This window comes from Eleutherodactylus coqui, chromosome 3 (genome assembly GCF_035609145.1).
Source record: "Eleutherodactylus coqui strain aEleCoq1 chromosome 3, aEleCoq1.hap1, whole genome shotgun sequence".
Classification (NCBI taxonomy): Eukaryota; Metazoa; Chordata; class Amphibia; order Anura; family Eleutherodactylidae; genus Eleutherodactylus; species Eleutherodactylus coqui.
The window spans coordinates 98,574,909-98,589,517 of record NC_089839.1 but is presented as its reverse complement, the minus strand read 5'-3'; the positions used below and the strand labels follow the sequence as shown (position 1 = coordinate 98,589,517).

The following is a 14,609-nucleotide window of genomic DNA, read 5'->3' as shown; positions in this document are numbered from 1 at the left end:
TAAGTCCAACGCCTTAACAACTCGGCCATCCTAGTGAAAGACTGTCTTGTTTTTGCTCCCAATCCGATACAAATGTTGGCCATGCAATGCTCTTTGATGCGGTTTTCAGAATTTGGTTCAATTTCATCTATTTCCTTGTGCAGTTTAAACATTTAGACACAAAAATCGATTCTTTCATCCAAAGTTTTAAGATTGTAATGTGCGTAAAGCACATATGATGATGGTAGGGATCATGATTAACAATTTGCTCCTAGGATAAAAAGAATGTAATAAACACACAGTCACAGGATTCAGATTGAGAAAAAAATTATTGGCAAAGAGACCTGCAGCAGGATCTGTTGTGTTGCTCTACGATTCCTAGCTTGCAGAGCTCCCCGGCTAAAACCTATACCAGGAGTGGGGTTTGAACCCACGCGGATACATATCCATTGGATCTTAAGTCCAACGCCTTAACCACTCGGCCATCCTGGTGGAAGACTGTCCTGTTTTGGCTCCCAATCGGATGCAAATGTTGGCCATACAATGCTCTTTGATGCGGTTTTCAGAATTTGGTTCAATTTCATCTATTTCCTTGTGCAGTTTAAACATTTGGACACAAAAATCGATTCTTTCATCCAATGTTTTGTAGATTGGATATGTGCGTAAAGCACCTATGATCATGGTAGGGATCATGATTAACAATTTGCTCCTAGGATAAAAAGAATGCTATAAACACACAGTCACAAGATTCAGATTGAGAAAACAAATTTTGGCAAAGAGACCTGCAGCAGGACCTTTTGTGTTGCTCTACGATTCCTAGCTTGCAGAGCCCTCCGGCTAAAACCTATACAAGGAGTAGGGTTTGAACCCACGCGGATACATATCCATTGGACCTTTAGTCCAACGCCTTAACCACTCGGCCATCCTGGTGGAAGACTGTCCTATTTTTGCTCCCAATCGGATGCAAATGTTGGCCATACAATGCTCTTTGATGCGGTTTTCAGAATTTGGTTCAATTTCATCTATTTCCTTGTGCAGTTTAAACATTTAGACACAAAAATCGATTCTTTCATCCAAAGTTTTGTAGATTGGATATGTGCGTAAAGCACATATGATCATGGTAGGGATCATGATTAACAATTTGCTCCTAGGATAAAAAGAATGCTATAAACACACAGTCACAGGATTCAGATTGAGAAAACAAATTTTGGCAAAGAGACCTGCAGCAGGACCTTTTGTGTTGCTCTACGATTCCTAGCTTGCAGAGTTCCCACGCTAAAACCTATACCAGCAGTGAGGTTTGAACCCACGCGGATACATATCCATTGGATCTTAAGTCCAACGCCTTAACCACTCGGCCATCCTGGTGGAAGACTGTCCTGTTTTTGCTCCCAATCGGATACAAATGTTGGCCATACAATGCTCTTTGATGCGGTTTTCAGAATTTGGTTCAATTTCATCTTTTTCCTTGTGCAGTTTAAACATTTAGACACAAAAATCGATTCTTTCATCCAAAGTTTTGAAGATTGTTATGTGCGTAAAGCACATATGATCATGGTAGGGATCATGATTAACAATTTGCTCCTAGGATAAAAAGAATGTAATAAACACAAAGTCACAGGATTCAGATTGAGAAAAAAATTATTGGCAAAGAGACCTGCAGGAGGATCTTTTGTGTTGCTCTACGATTCCTAGCTTGCAGAGCTCCCCGGCTAAAACCTATACCAGGAGTGGGGTTTGAACCCACGCGGATACATATCCATTGGATCTTAAGTCCAACGCCTTAACAACTCGGCCATCCTAGTGAAAGACTGTCTTGTTTTTGCTCCCAATCCGATACAAATGTTGGCCATGCAATGCTCTTTGATGCGGTTTTCAGAATTTGGTTCAATTTCATCTATTTCCTTGTGCAGTTTAAACATTTAGACACAAAAATCGATTCTTTCATCCAAAGTTTTAAGATTGTAATGTGCGTAAAGCACATATGATGATGGTAGGGATCATGATTAACAATTTGCTCCTAGGATGAAAAGAATGTAATAAACACACAGTCACAGGATTCAGATTGAGAAAAAAATTATTGGCAAAGAGACCTGCAGCAGGATCTGTTGTGTTGCTCTACGATTCCTAGCTTGCAGAGCTCCCCGGCTAAAACCTATACCAGGAGTGGGGTTTGAACCCACGCGGATACATATCCATTGGATCTTAAGTCCAACGCCTTAACCACTCGGCCATCCTGGTGGAAGACTGTCCTGTTTTGGCTCCCAATCGGATGCAAATGTTGGCCATACAATGCTCTTTGATGCGGTTTTCAGAATTTGGTTCAATTTCATCTATTTCCTTGTGCAGTTTAAACATTTAGACACAAAAATCGATTCTTTCATCCAATGTTTTGTAGATTGGATATGTGCGTAAAGCACCTATGATCATGGTAGGGATCATGATTAACAATTTGCTCCTAGGATAAAAAGAATGCTATAAACACACAGTTACAGGATTCAGATTGAGAAAACAAATATTGGCAAAGAGACCTGCAGCAGAACCTTTTGTGTTGCTCTACGATTCCTAGCTTGCAGAGCCCTCCGGCTAAAACCTATACAAGGAGTAGGGTTTGAACCCACGCGGATACATATCCATTGGACCTTTAGTCCAACGCCTTAACCACTTGGCCATCCTGGTGGAAGACTGTCCTATTTTTGCTCCCAATCGGATGCAAATGTTGGCCATACAATGCTCTTTGATGCGGTTTTCAAAATTTGGTTCAATTTCATCTATTTCCTTGTGCAGTTTAAACATTTAGACACAAAAATCGATTCTTTCATCCAATGTTTTGTAGACTGGATCTGTGCGTAAAGCACATATGATCATCGTAGGGATCATGATTAACAATTTGCTCCTAGGATAAAAAGAATGCTATAAACACACAGTTACAGGATTCAGATTGAGAAAACAAATATTGGCAAAGAGACCTGCAGCAGGAACTTTTGTGTTGCTCTACGATTCCTAGCTTGCAGAGTTCCCACGCTAAAACCTATACCAGGAGTGGGGTTTGAACCCACGCGGATACATATCCATTGGATCTTAAGTCCAACGCCTTAACAACTCGGCCATCCTAGTGAAAGACTGTCTTGATTCTGCTCCCAATCCGATACAAATGTTGACCATGCAATGCTCTTTGATGCGGTTTTCAGAATTTGGTTCAATTTCATCTATTTCCTTGTGCAGTTTAAACATTTAGACACAAAAATCGATTCTTTCATCCAAAGTTTTGTAGATTGGATATATGCGTAAAGCACATATGATCATGGTAGGGATCATGATTAACAATTTGCTCCTAGGATAAAAAGAATGCTATAAACACACAGTCACAGGATTCAGATTGAGAAAACAAATTTTGGCAAAGAGACCTGCAGCAGGACCTTTTGTGTTGCTCTACGATTCCTAGCTTGCAGAGTTCCCACGCTAAAACTTATACCAGCAGTGAGGTTTGAACCCACGCGGATACATATCCATTGGATCTTAAGTCCAACGCCTTAACAACTCGGCCATCCTAGTGAAAGACTGTCTTGTTTTTGCTCCCAATCAGATACAAATGTTATCCATGCAATGCTCTTTGATGCGGTTTTCAGAATTTGGTTCAATTTCATCTATTTCCTTGTGCAGTTTAAACATTTAGACACAAAAATCGATTCTTTCATCCAAAGTTTTAAGATTGTAATGTGCGTAAAGCACATATGATGATGGTAGGGATCATGATTAACAATTTGCTCCTAGGATAAAAAGAATGTAATAAACACACAGTCACAGGATTCAGATTGAGAAAAAAATTATTGGCAAAGAGACCTGCAGCAGGATCTGTTGCGTTGCTCTACGATTCCTAGCTTGCAGAGCTCCCCGGCTAAAACCTATACCAGGAGTGGGGTTTGAACCCACGCGGATACATATCCATTGGATCTTAAGTCCAACGCCTTAACCACTCGGCCATCCTGGTGGAAGACTGTCCTGTTTTGGCTCCCAATCGGATGCAAATGTTGGCCATACAATACTCTTTGATGCGGTTTTCAGAATTTGGTTCAATTTCATCTATTTCCTTGTGCAGTTTAAACATTTAGACACAAAAATCGATTCTTTCATCCAATGTTTTGTAGATTGGATATGTGCGTAAAGCACCTATGATCATGGTAGGGATCATGATTAACAATTTGCTCTTAAGATAAAAAGAATGCTATAAACACACAGTCGCAAGATTCAGATTGAGAAAAAAATTGTTGGCAAAGAGACCTGCAGCAGGATCTTTTGTGTTGCTCTACGATTCCTAGCTTGCAGAGCTCCCCGGCTAAAACCTATACCAGGAGTGGGGTTTGAACCCACGCGGATACATATCCATTGGATCTTAAGTCCAACGCTTTAACAACTCGGCCATCCTGGTGAAAGACTGTCTTGTTTTTGCTCCCAATCGGATACAAATGTTGGCCATGCAATGCTCTTTGATGCGGTTTTCAGAATTTGGTTCAATTTCATCTTTTTCCTTGTGCAGTTTAAACATTTAGACACAAAAATCGATTCTTTCATCCAAAGTTTTAAGATTGTAATGTGCGTAAAGCACATATGATGATGGTAGGGATCATGATTAACAATTTGCTCCTAGGATAAAAAGAATGTAATAAACACACAGTCACAGGATTCAGATTGAGAAAAAAATTATTGGCAAAGAGACCTGCAGCAGGATCTGTTGTGTTGCTCTACGATTCCTAGCTTGCAGAGCTCCCCGGCTAAAACCTATACCAGGAGTGGGGTTTGAACCCACGCGGATACATATCCATTGGATCTTAAGTCCAACGCCTTAACCACTCGGCCATCCTGGTGGAAGACTGTCCTGTTTTGGCTCCCAATCGGATGCAAATGTTGGCCATACAATGCTCTTTGATGCGGTTTTCAGAATTTGGTTCAATTTCATCTATTTCCTTGTGCAGTTTAAACATTTAGACACAAAAATCGATTCTTTCATCCAATGTTTTGTAGACTGGATCTGTGCGTAAAGCACCTATGATCATGGTAGGGATCATGATTAACAATTTGCTCCTAGGATAAAAAGAATGCTATAAACACACAGTCACAGGATTCAGATTGAGAAAACAAATTTTGTCAAAGAGACCTGCAGCAGGACCTTTTGTGTTGCTCTACGATTCCTAGCTTGCAGAGTTCCCACGCTAAAACCTATACCAGGAGTGGGGTTTGAACCCACGAGGATACATATCCATTGGATCTTAAGTCCAACGCCTTAACCACTCGGCCATCCTAGTGAAAGACTGTCTTGTTTTTCCTCCCAATCGGATACAAATGTTGGCCATGCAATGCTCTTTGATGCGGTTTTCAGAATTTGGTTCAATTTCATCTATTTCCTTGTGCAGTTTAAACATTTAGACACAAAAATCGATTCTTTCATCCAAAGTTTTAAGATTGTAATGTGCGTAAAGCACATATGATCATGGTAGGGATCATGATTAACAATTTGCTCCTAGGATAAAAAGAATGTAATAAACACACAGTCACAGGATTCAGATTGAGAAAAAAATTATTGGCAAAGAGACCTGCAGCAGGATCTGTTGTGTTGCTCTACGATTCCTAGCTTGCAGAGCTCCCCGGCTAAAACCTATACAAGGAGTGGGGTTTGAACCCACGCGGATACATATCCATTGGATCTTAAGTCCAACGCCTTAACCACTTGGCCATCCTGGTGGAAGACTGCCCTATTTTTGCACCCAATCGGATGCAAATGTTGGCCATACAATGCTCTTTGATGCGGTTTTCAGAATTTGGTTCAATTTCATCTATTTCCTTGTACAGTTTAAACATTTAGACACAAAAATCGATTCTTTCATCCAAAGTTTTGAAGATTGTTATGTGCGTAAAGCACATATGATCATGGTAGGGATCATGATTAACAATTTGCTCCTAGGATAAAAAGAATGTAATAAACACACAGTCACAGGATTCAGATTGAGAAAAAAATTATTGGTAAAGAGACCTGCAGCAGGATCTGTTGTGTTGCTCTACGATTCCTAGCTTGCAGAGCTCCCCGGCTAAAACCTATACCAGGAGTGGGGTTTGAACCCACGCGGATGCATATCCATTGGATCTTATGTCCAACGCCTTAACCACTCGGCCATCCTGGTGGAAGACTGTCTTGTTTTGGCTCCCAATCGGATGCAAATGTTGGCCATACAATGCTCTTTGATGCGGTTTTCAGAATTTGGTTCAATTTCATCTATTTCCTTGTGCAGTTTAAACATTTAGACACAAAAATCGATTCTTTCATCCAATGTTTTGTAGACTGGATCTGTGCGTAAAGCACCTATGATCATCGTAGGTATCATGATTAACAATTTGCTCCTAGGATAAAAAGAATGCTATAAACACACAGTCACAGGATTCAGATTGAGAAAACAAATTTTGGCAAAGAGACCTGCAGCAGGACCTTTTGTGTTGCTCTACGATTCCTAGCTTGCAGAGTTCCCACGCTAAAACCTATACCAGGAGTGGGGTTTGAACCCACGTGGATACATATCCATTGGATCTTAAGTCCAACGCCTTAACAACTCGGCCATCCTAGTGAAAGACTGTCTTGTTTTTGCTCCCAATCCGATACAAATGTTGGCCATGCAATGCTCTTTGATGCGGTTTTCAGAATTTGGTTCAATTCCATCTATTTCCTTGTGCAGTTTAAACATTTAGACACAAAAATCGATTCTTTCATCCAAAGTTTTAAGATTGTTATGTGCGTAAAGCACATATGATCATGGTAGGGATCATGATTAACAATTTGCTCCTAGGATAAAAAGAATGTAATAAACACACAGTCACAGGATTCAGATTGAGAAAAAAATTATTGGCAAAGAGACCTGCAGCAGGATCTGTTGTGTTGCTCTACGATTCCTAGCTTGCAGAGCTCCCCGGCTAAAACCTATACCAGGAGTGGGGTTTGAACCCACACGGAAACATATCCATTGGATCTTAAGTCCAACGCCTTAACCACTCGGCCATCCTGGTGGAAGACTGCCCTATTTTTGCTCCCAATCGGATGCAAATGTTGGCCATACAATGCTCTTTGATGCGGTTTTCAGAATTTGGTTCAATTTCATCTATTTCCTTGTGCAGTTTAAACATTTAGACACAAAAATCGATTCTTTCATCCAAAGTTTTGAAGATTGTTATGTGCGTAAAGCACATATGATGATGGTAGGGATCATGATTAACAATTTGCTCCTAGGATAAAAAGAATGTAATAAACACACAGTCACAGGATTCAGATTGAGAAAAAAATTATTGGCAAAGAGACCTGCAGCAGGATCTGTTGTGTTGCTCTACGATTCCTAGATTGCAGAGCTCCCCGGCTAAAACCTATACCAGGAGTGGGGTTTGAACCCACGCGGATACATATCCATTGGATCTTAAGTTCAACGCCTTAACCACTCGGCCATCCTGGTGGAAGACTGTCCTACTTTTGCTCCCAATCGGATGCAAATGTTGGCCATACAATGCTCTTTGATGCGGTTTTCAGAATTTGGTTCAATTTCATCTATTTCCTTGTGCAGTTTAAACATTTAGACACAAAAATCGATTCTTTCATCCAAAGTTTTGAAGATTGTAATGTGCGTAAAGCACCTATGATCATCGTAGGTATCATGATTAACAATTTGCTCCTAGGATAAAAAGAATGCTATAAACACACAGTCACAGGATTCAGATTGAGAAAACAAATTTTGGCAAAGAGACCTGCAGCAGGACCTTTTGTGTTGCTCTACGATTCCTAGCTTGCAGAGTTCCCACGCTAAAATTTATACCAGCAGTGAGGTTTGAACCCACGCGGATACATATCCATTGGATCTTAAGTCCAACGCCTTAACCACTTGGCCATCCTGGTGGAAGACTGTCTGGGTTTTGCTCCCAATCGGATGCAAATGTTGGCCATACAATGCTCTTTGATGCGGTTTTCAGAATTTGGTTCAATTTCATCTATTTCCTTGTGCAGTTTAACCCCTTAACGACTGCCCCATCGGGAAACTACGTCCTCAGAAAGTGGGCCTTAATCCTAGAGGACGTAGTTTTATGCATCCTCTTTGGATTGATGCCCACTTGCCTGAGGACGTGACAGCTCCATGCTGTCGGTGCCCGCAGGTAGCCGACAGCATGGAGCTGTCATCCCAGGATGCGGGCAGTCCCCCCCGGCATTGCGATCGGCGCTAGCCAATGGCTAGCGCCGATCGCAAAAAAGTAAAGAAAACTGTCAAAAAAGTTAGTTCTTCAGCTGCCCTGCTGGATCGGCTCCACCAGGGCAGCTGAAATTACTTACCCGGCTTGTTGGCGGTGTCCCACGGAGATCTCGTCCTCCCGGACCCGCCGGCGGCCTTCTGCGCATGCGCGCCAGGCGATGACGTCACGCGCATGCGCAGAAGCCCAGGAGCCCCCGGCAAATTTAAAATCTCCTGGCTCCCGGCTCCTGAAGGTAGCCGGGAGCCAGGAGGTGTTACCGGGGACCGCTGTGAGCGGTCCCCGGGCCCGCGATCGCCGCTATCGATTAGATAGCGGCGATCGCGAAAAAGTTGAAAAAGTTAAAAAAAAGTAAGGTTTCACCTCCCCTCATGGATCGGATCCATGAGGGGAGGTGAAAATACTCACCCCCGGTCCTCTGCGATGTCCCGATGTCCCGGGACCCGAAATCCCGGTCTGCGCATGCGCGCCCGATGATTGACATCGGGCGCGTGCACAGAGGGGCTCGAGCCCCGGGAAATTCAAAATCCCTCTGCTCTTGGCTGCCATGTGTAGCCAAGAGCAGAGGGATGTCACTGGGGACATGATCACTGTCATCCAATGGATGACAGTGATCATGTAAAGTAAAAAAAAAAGTGCAAAAAGTTAAAAAATAAAAATAAAAAAGGGGTAAAAAGTTTAAAAAAAAACTGCAAAAAGTTAAATTAAAAAAGTTTAAAAAACTTGCGTTTCATCTCCCCCCACGGATCATATCCGTGAGGGAGGATGAAATGACGTACCTAAGGCCCGCGGATTTATCCGCGGACCTTACCCCAGCTTCTGCGCACGCGCCCGTCGCCAATATGGCAGGCGCATGCGCAAAAGCCGTGGTAATTTAAAATCTCCCTGCTCCTGGCTACAAAACTTAGCCGAGAGCCTGGAGATTTCACGGGGGGCCGCGGTGAGCAGTTCCTGATCACGTGTTCTCCGTTATCCAATGGATAATGGCGGTCACGTAAAAGTAAAAAAAAGGTGAAGGTTCATCTCCCCTCACTGATGCGATCGGTGAGAGGAGATGAAACTTTTTGCCGGAGGCCTCCGTATTTGCGCCCCGACACAATCTTCTTCCGTGAACGTTCCCGGATTCTGCGCATGCGACCGCCTGCAAAACATCGGACACATGCGCAGGAGTCGGGGAGCCCAGGAAATTTAAAATCTCCTTGCTCCCAGCGACCAACGGTCACCGAGAGCCTGGAGCAGTGACGGGTGGCCTCGTTGAGCGGTCCCCGGTCACGTGTTAAAAAGTTAGCGATCTACCTTAGCCTGGTCTCACATGACCGGATAGGAATTACGGATTCCGCATGCGTCTGATCCGCGCTAATGCGCAGATCAATCGCATTGGATTACCCAATTCCGCTCACATTAGTGGGTCGGAATTGTATAATCCACTCACAGAAAAGAGAACGCAGCAGGTTCTATTTTACCGCGGATATCCGCAGCATAGAGCCCATTGTGCTCCATGGTCGCGGATATACACGCAGCCCATACGCAACTACGTTGTATACGGGCTGCGGGTACCCGCGTCATCGCTAAGCGACGGTGCGGAAAATACAAACAAAAAAAAATATATATACTGCGTATGACCGCCCGTGTAAGTACGCAGTTATGCGCAGTACATTACGCGGCCGTACGCAGGGTCACAGCCGGGCTCACAGATGGGATCCGCTGTGGACCTCCGCAAGCAGATTCCACCTATGGCTGCGTGACCCCGGTGTTATTCAGACCGCTACCTGTGATACGTATTTTACAAGAAGCCCCGGGAACGCTCGCCTTCCTGCAGTTCCAGGAGCAGCTTGTTTAGCGTCTTCTGTGTGAGACCGCCGCATCTCATTAAGCTTACGGAGACTCACGGAATGCCACTTTTTACACCCCATACCCGCTACTGAGGGCAAGAAATACCCCCAAAAAGCATGAGAGGAGGGGGGATACACGGTTTTATAGCCCCATGTACCCATCCCAACCAGCCTCCGTAATTACCCTTGTCTTTGGAAATATTACACAGTTCACATTATTACTTTTATCTAAGATTTGGGGAATGCCGAAAAGGGTGCGGAGTGTGTGTGGGGCGTGGGGGGGGAAATTTTTTTAAGGTGTCAATTTTTATTCCGTACAAGTGGGCAATGGGGCCTGGAATGTATTCAGTTGTGCCCTGAAATCCAACGGGTGTTCCCTCCATTATAGGCCTTGCCATGTTTCCTGTAAGTAGATTAGGGCCACAATGGGTATGTTTCTGAACACGGGACAAACGGGGGTATCCATTTTGGGGTGAACGTCTTCATTCCTATGTGTGCTGTACAAAAAAAACTGTTTTTAAATTGACAAAATTGCCAAAAAAATGAAAATCGTAATTTTTTCCTTCTGCTTTGCTTAGATTTATTCAAATACTGTGGGGTCAAAATACGTAATACACCCCTAGATGAATTCATTAAGGGGTCTAGTTTTTAAAATGGGGTCATTTGTGGGGAGGTTTTATCGTTTTGGATGCTCAATGGCTCTATAAGTGGGCAATGGGGCCTGGAATTTATACCGTTGTACCCTGAAATCCAACGGGTGCTCCATCCATTATAGGCCTAGCCATGTGTCCTTTAAGTAGATTAGGGTTACAAGGGTTATGGTTCTGAACACGGGACAAACGGGGGTATCCATTTTGGGGTGAAAGTCTTCATTCCTATGTGTGCTGTACAAAAAAAACTGTTTTTAAATTGATACAACTGCCGAAATAATGAAAATTGTAATTTTTCTCCTACTGCTTTGCTTAGATTTATTCAAAAATTGTAGTGTAAAAATACACAGTACACCCCTAGATAAATTCGTTAGGGGGTCTAGTTTTCAAAATGGGGTCATTTGTGGGGGCTCTCTGTCGTTTTGGCCGCTCAAGGGCTCTACAAGTAGGCAATGGGGCCTAAATCACCTTCATGCTAAATTTCTGTTCTGAAAGCCACCGATTACTCCTTTCATTTTGGGCCCCGTTGTGCATCCAGACAAAAGATTAGGGCCACAATAGGTATGTTTCTGAACACGGGACAAACTGGGGTATCTATTTTGGGGTGCAAGTCTTCATTTATGTGTGTGCTGTACAAAAAAAGCTGTTTTTAAAATGACAGAATTGACAAAAAAACGAAAATCACAATTTTTTCCTTTTGCTTTGCTTCAATTCTTTCAAAAACTGTGGGGTCAAAATGGGCAGTACACCCCTAGATAAATTCGTTAAGGGGTCTAGTTTTCAAAATGGGGTCACTGGTGGGGGCTCTCTTTGGTTTTGGCCGCTCAAGAGCTCTACAAAAGTGCTATGGGGCCTAAAACGCCTTCAAGCAAAATTTATGTTCTGAAAGACACCGACTACTCCTTTCATTTTGGGTCCCGTTGTGCATCCAGACATAAGATTAGGGCCACAATGGGTATGTTTCTGAACACGGGAGAAACGGGGATATCCATTTTGGTGTGTAAATCCTCATTTTCATGGGCTCTATAGGAAAAAAATATGTCTTTAAAATGACATATTTGCAAAAATATTAAATTTTATTTTTTCTCCTCTAAATTGAATTAATTCCTGAAAAAAACTGGTGGGGTAAAAATACTCATGACACCCCTCAGTGAATACATTAAGGGGTGTAGTTTTTAAAATGGGGTCATTTGAGGGGGTATCTATTATTCTGACACTTATGAGCCTTTGCAAACTTGGTTTGGTGCAGGAAAGCAAAGTGTTCCTCAAAATGCTGAAAAGTAATGTGAAATTTGTATGTCCTCTAAATGGTTAAAAAAAACACAAAAGTTTTTCAAGTGTGCATTCAGAATAAAGTAAACAGATGGAAATATATATCTTATCAAAAATTTGTACAGTATGTTTGGACATATTTGAGCTATTACGGTTTAAAATGTGAAAAAATGACAATTTTTTCAAAATTTTTCCAATATTGGTACTTTTAATAAATATACACAAATTATATCGGTCTCTTTTTACAACCTAAATGAAGTACAACATGTGGCGAAAAAACAATGTCAGAATCACTTGGATATGTAAAGCCTTTATGGAGTTATGCTACGTTGAACGACGCATGTCAGATTTCCAAAATTTGGCTCCGTCACTAAGGCGCAAACAGGCTTCGTCACTAAGGGGTTAAACATTTAGACACAAAAATCGATTCTTTCATCCGAAGTTTTGAAGATTGGATCTGTGCGTAAGGCACATATGATCATGGTAGGGATCATGATTAACAATTTGCTCCTAGGATAAAAAGAATGCTATAAACACACAGTCACAGGATTCAGATTGAGAAAACAAATTTTGGCAAAGAGACCTGCAGCAGGACCTTTTGTGTTGCTCTACGATTCCTAGCTTGCAGAGTTCCCACGCTAAAACCTATACCAGGAGTGGGGTTTGAACCCACGAGGATACATATCCATTGGATCTTAAGTCCAATGCCTTAACAACTCGGCCATCCTAGTGAAAGACTGTCTTGTTTGTCCTCCCAATCGGATACAAATGTTGGCCATGCAATGCTCTTTGATGCGGTTTTCAGAATTTGGTTCAATTTCATCTATTTCCTTGTGCAGTTTAAACATTTAGACACAAAAATCGATTCTTTCATCCAAAGTTTTAAGATTGTTATGTGCGTAAAGCACATATGATCATGGTAGGGATCATGATTAACAATTTGCTCCGAGGATAAAAAGAATGTAATAAACACACAGTCACAGGATTCAGATTGAGAAAAAAATTATTGGCAAAGAGACCTGCAGCAGGATCAGTTGTGTTGCTCTACGATTCCTAGCTTGCAGAGCTCCCCGGCTAAAACCTATACCAGGAGTGGGGTTTGAACCCACGCGGATACATATCCATTGGATCTTAAGTCCAATGCCTTAACCACTTGGCCATCCTGGTGGAAGACTGCCCTATTTTTGCTCCCAATCGGATACAAATGTTGGCCATACAATGCTCTTTGATGCGGTTTTCAGAATTTGGTTCAATTTCATCTATTTCCTTGTACAGTTTAAACATTTAGACACAAAAATCGATTCTTTCATCCAAAGTTTTGAAGATTGTAATGTGCGTAAAGCACATATGATCATGGTAGGGATCATGATTAACAATTTGCTCCTAGGATAAAAAGAATGTAATAAACACAAAGTCACAGGATTCAGATTGAGAAAAAAATTATTGGCAAAGAGACCTGCAGCAGGATCTGTTGTGTTGCTCTACGATTCCTAGCTTGCAGAGCTCCCCGGCTAAAACCTATACCAGGAGTGGGGTTTGAACCCACGCGGATACATATCCATTGGATCTTAAGTCCAACGCCTTAACCACTCGGCCATCCTAGTGGAAGACTGTACTGTTTTTGCTCCCAATCGGATGCAAATGTTGGCCATACAATGCTCTTTGATGCGGTTTTCAGAATTTGGTTCAATTTCATCTATTTCCTTGTGCAGTTTAAACATTTAGACACAAAAATCGATTCTTTCATCCAAAGTTTTGAAGATTGTTATGTGCGTATAGCACATATGATCATGGTATGGATCATGATTAACAATTTGCTCCTAGGATAAAAAGAATGTAATAAACACACAGTCACAGGATTCAGATTGAGAAAAAAATTATTGGTAAAGAGACCTGCAGCAGGATCTGTTGTGTTGCTCTACGATTCCTAGCTTGCAGAGCTCCCCGGCTAAAACCTATACCAGGAGTGGGGTTTGAACCCACGCGGATACATATCCATTGGATCTTATGTCCAACACCTTAACCACTCGGCCATCCTGGTGGAAGACTGTCTTGTTCTGGCTCCCAATCGGATGCAAATGTTGGCCATACAATGCTCTTTGATGCGGTTTTCAGAATTTGGTTCAATTTCATCTATTTCCTTGTGCAGTTTAAACATTTAGACACAAAAATCGATTCTTTCATCCAATGTTTTGTAGACTGGATCTGTGCGTAAAGCACCTATGATCATCGTAGGGATCATGATTAACAATTTGCTCCTAGGATAAAAAGAATGCTATAAACACACAGTCACAGGATTCAGATTGAGAAAACAAATTTTGGCAAAGAGACCTGCAGCAGTACCTTTTGTGTTGCTCTACGATTCCTAGCTTGCAGAGTTCCCACGCTAAAACCTATACCAGCAGTGAGGTTTGAACCCACGCGGATACATATCCATTGGATCTTAAATCCAACGCCTTAACCACTCGGCCATCCTAGTGAAAGACTGTCTTGTTTTTGCTCCCAATCGGATACAAATGTTATCCATGCAATGCTCTTTGATGCGGTTTTCAGAATTTGGTTCAATTTCATCTATTTCCTTGTGCAGTTTAAACATTTAGACACA

The 14,609-nt window shown here is 42.2% G+C and overlaps 14 non-coding genes across 14 annotated transcripts; all 14 read right to left on the bottom strand.

Moving 5' to 3' along the window:
• Positions 1-388: 388 nt before the first annotated feature.
• Positions 389-471, bottom strand: TRNAL-UAA (transfer RNA leucine (anticodon UAA)). Its single transcript has one exon. It is a non-coding gene; the product is annotated as a tRNA-Leu (tRNA).
• Positions 472-826: 355 nt separating this feature from the next.
• On the bottom strand, positions 827-909 carry TRNAF-AAA (transfer RNA phenylalanine (anticodon AAA)). Its single transcript has one exon. It is a non-coding gene; the product is annotated as a tRNA-Phe (tRNA).
• A 792-nt stretch (positions 910-1,701) lies between these two features.
• TRNAL-UAA (transfer RNA leucine (anticodon UAA)) lies at positions 1,702-1,784 on the bottom strand. Its single transcript has one exon. It is a non-coding gene; the product is annotated as a tRNA-Leu (tRNA).
• Positions 1,785-2,137: 353 nt separating this feature from the next.
• TRNAL-UAA (transfer RNA leucine (anticodon UAA)) lies at positions 2,138-2,220 on the bottom strand. The gene has a single exon. It is a non-coding gene; the product is annotated as a tRNA-Leu (tRNA).
• Positions 2,221-2,575: 355 nt separating this feature from the next.
• On the bottom strand, positions 2,576-2,658 carry TRNAF-AAA (transfer RNA phenylalanine (anticodon AAA)). The gene has a single exon. It is a non-coding gene; the product is annotated as a tRNA-Phe (tRNA).
• Positions 2,659-3,013: 355 nt separating this feature from the next.
• Positions 3,014-3,096, bottom strand: TRNAL-UAA (transfer RNA leucine (anticodon UAA)). Its single transcript has one exon. It is a non-coding gene; the product is annotated as a tRNA-Leu (tRNA).
• A 791-nt stretch (positions 3,097-3,887) lies between these two features.
• TRNAL-UAA (transfer RNA leucine (anticodon UAA)) lies at positions 3,888-3,970 on the bottom strand. The gene has a single exon. It is a non-coding gene; the product is annotated as a tRNA-Leu (tRNA).
• Positions 3,971-4,761: 791 nt separating this feature from the next.
• Positions 4,762-4,844, bottom strand: TRNAL-UAA (transfer RNA leucine (anticodon UAA)). The gene has a single exon. It is a non-coding gene; the product is annotated as a tRNA-Leu (tRNA).
• A 355-nt stretch (positions 4,845-5,199) lies between these two features.
• TRNAL-UAA (transfer RNA leucine (anticodon UAA)) lies at positions 5,200-5,282 on the bottom strand. The gene has a single exon. It is a non-coding gene; the product is annotated as a tRNA-Leu (tRNA).
• Positions 5,283-6,946: 1,664 nt separating this feature from the next.
• On the bottom strand, positions 6,947-7,029 carry TRNAL-UAA (transfer RNA leucine (anticodon UAA)). The gene has a single exon. It is a non-coding gene; the product is annotated as a tRNA-Leu (tRNA).
• Positions 7,030-7,383: 354 nt separating this feature from the next.
• Positions 7,384-7,466, bottom strand: TRNAL-UAA (transfer RNA leucine (anticodon UAA)). Its single transcript has one exon. It is a non-coding gene; the product is annotated as a tRNA-Leu (tRNA).
• A 5,622-nt stretch (positions 7,467-13,088) lies between these two features.
• On the bottom strand, positions 13,089-13,171 carry TRNAL-UAA (transfer RNA leucine (anticodon UAA)). Its single transcript has one exon. It is a non-coding gene; the product is annotated as a tRNA-Leu (tRNA).
• Positions 13,172-13,525: 354 nt separating this feature from the next.
• Positions 13,526-13,608, bottom strand: TRNAL-UAA (transfer RNA leucine (anticodon UAA)). Its single transcript has one exon. It is a non-coding gene; the product is annotated as a tRNA-Leu (tRNA).
• Positions 13,609-13,962: 354 nt separating this feature from the next.
• On the bottom strand, positions 13,963-14,045 carry TRNAL-UAA (transfer RNA leucine (anticodon UAA)). The gene has a single exon. It is a non-coding gene; the product is annotated as a tRNA-Leu (tRNA).
• Between the last annotated feature and the right edge of the window lie 564 nt (positions 14,046-14,609).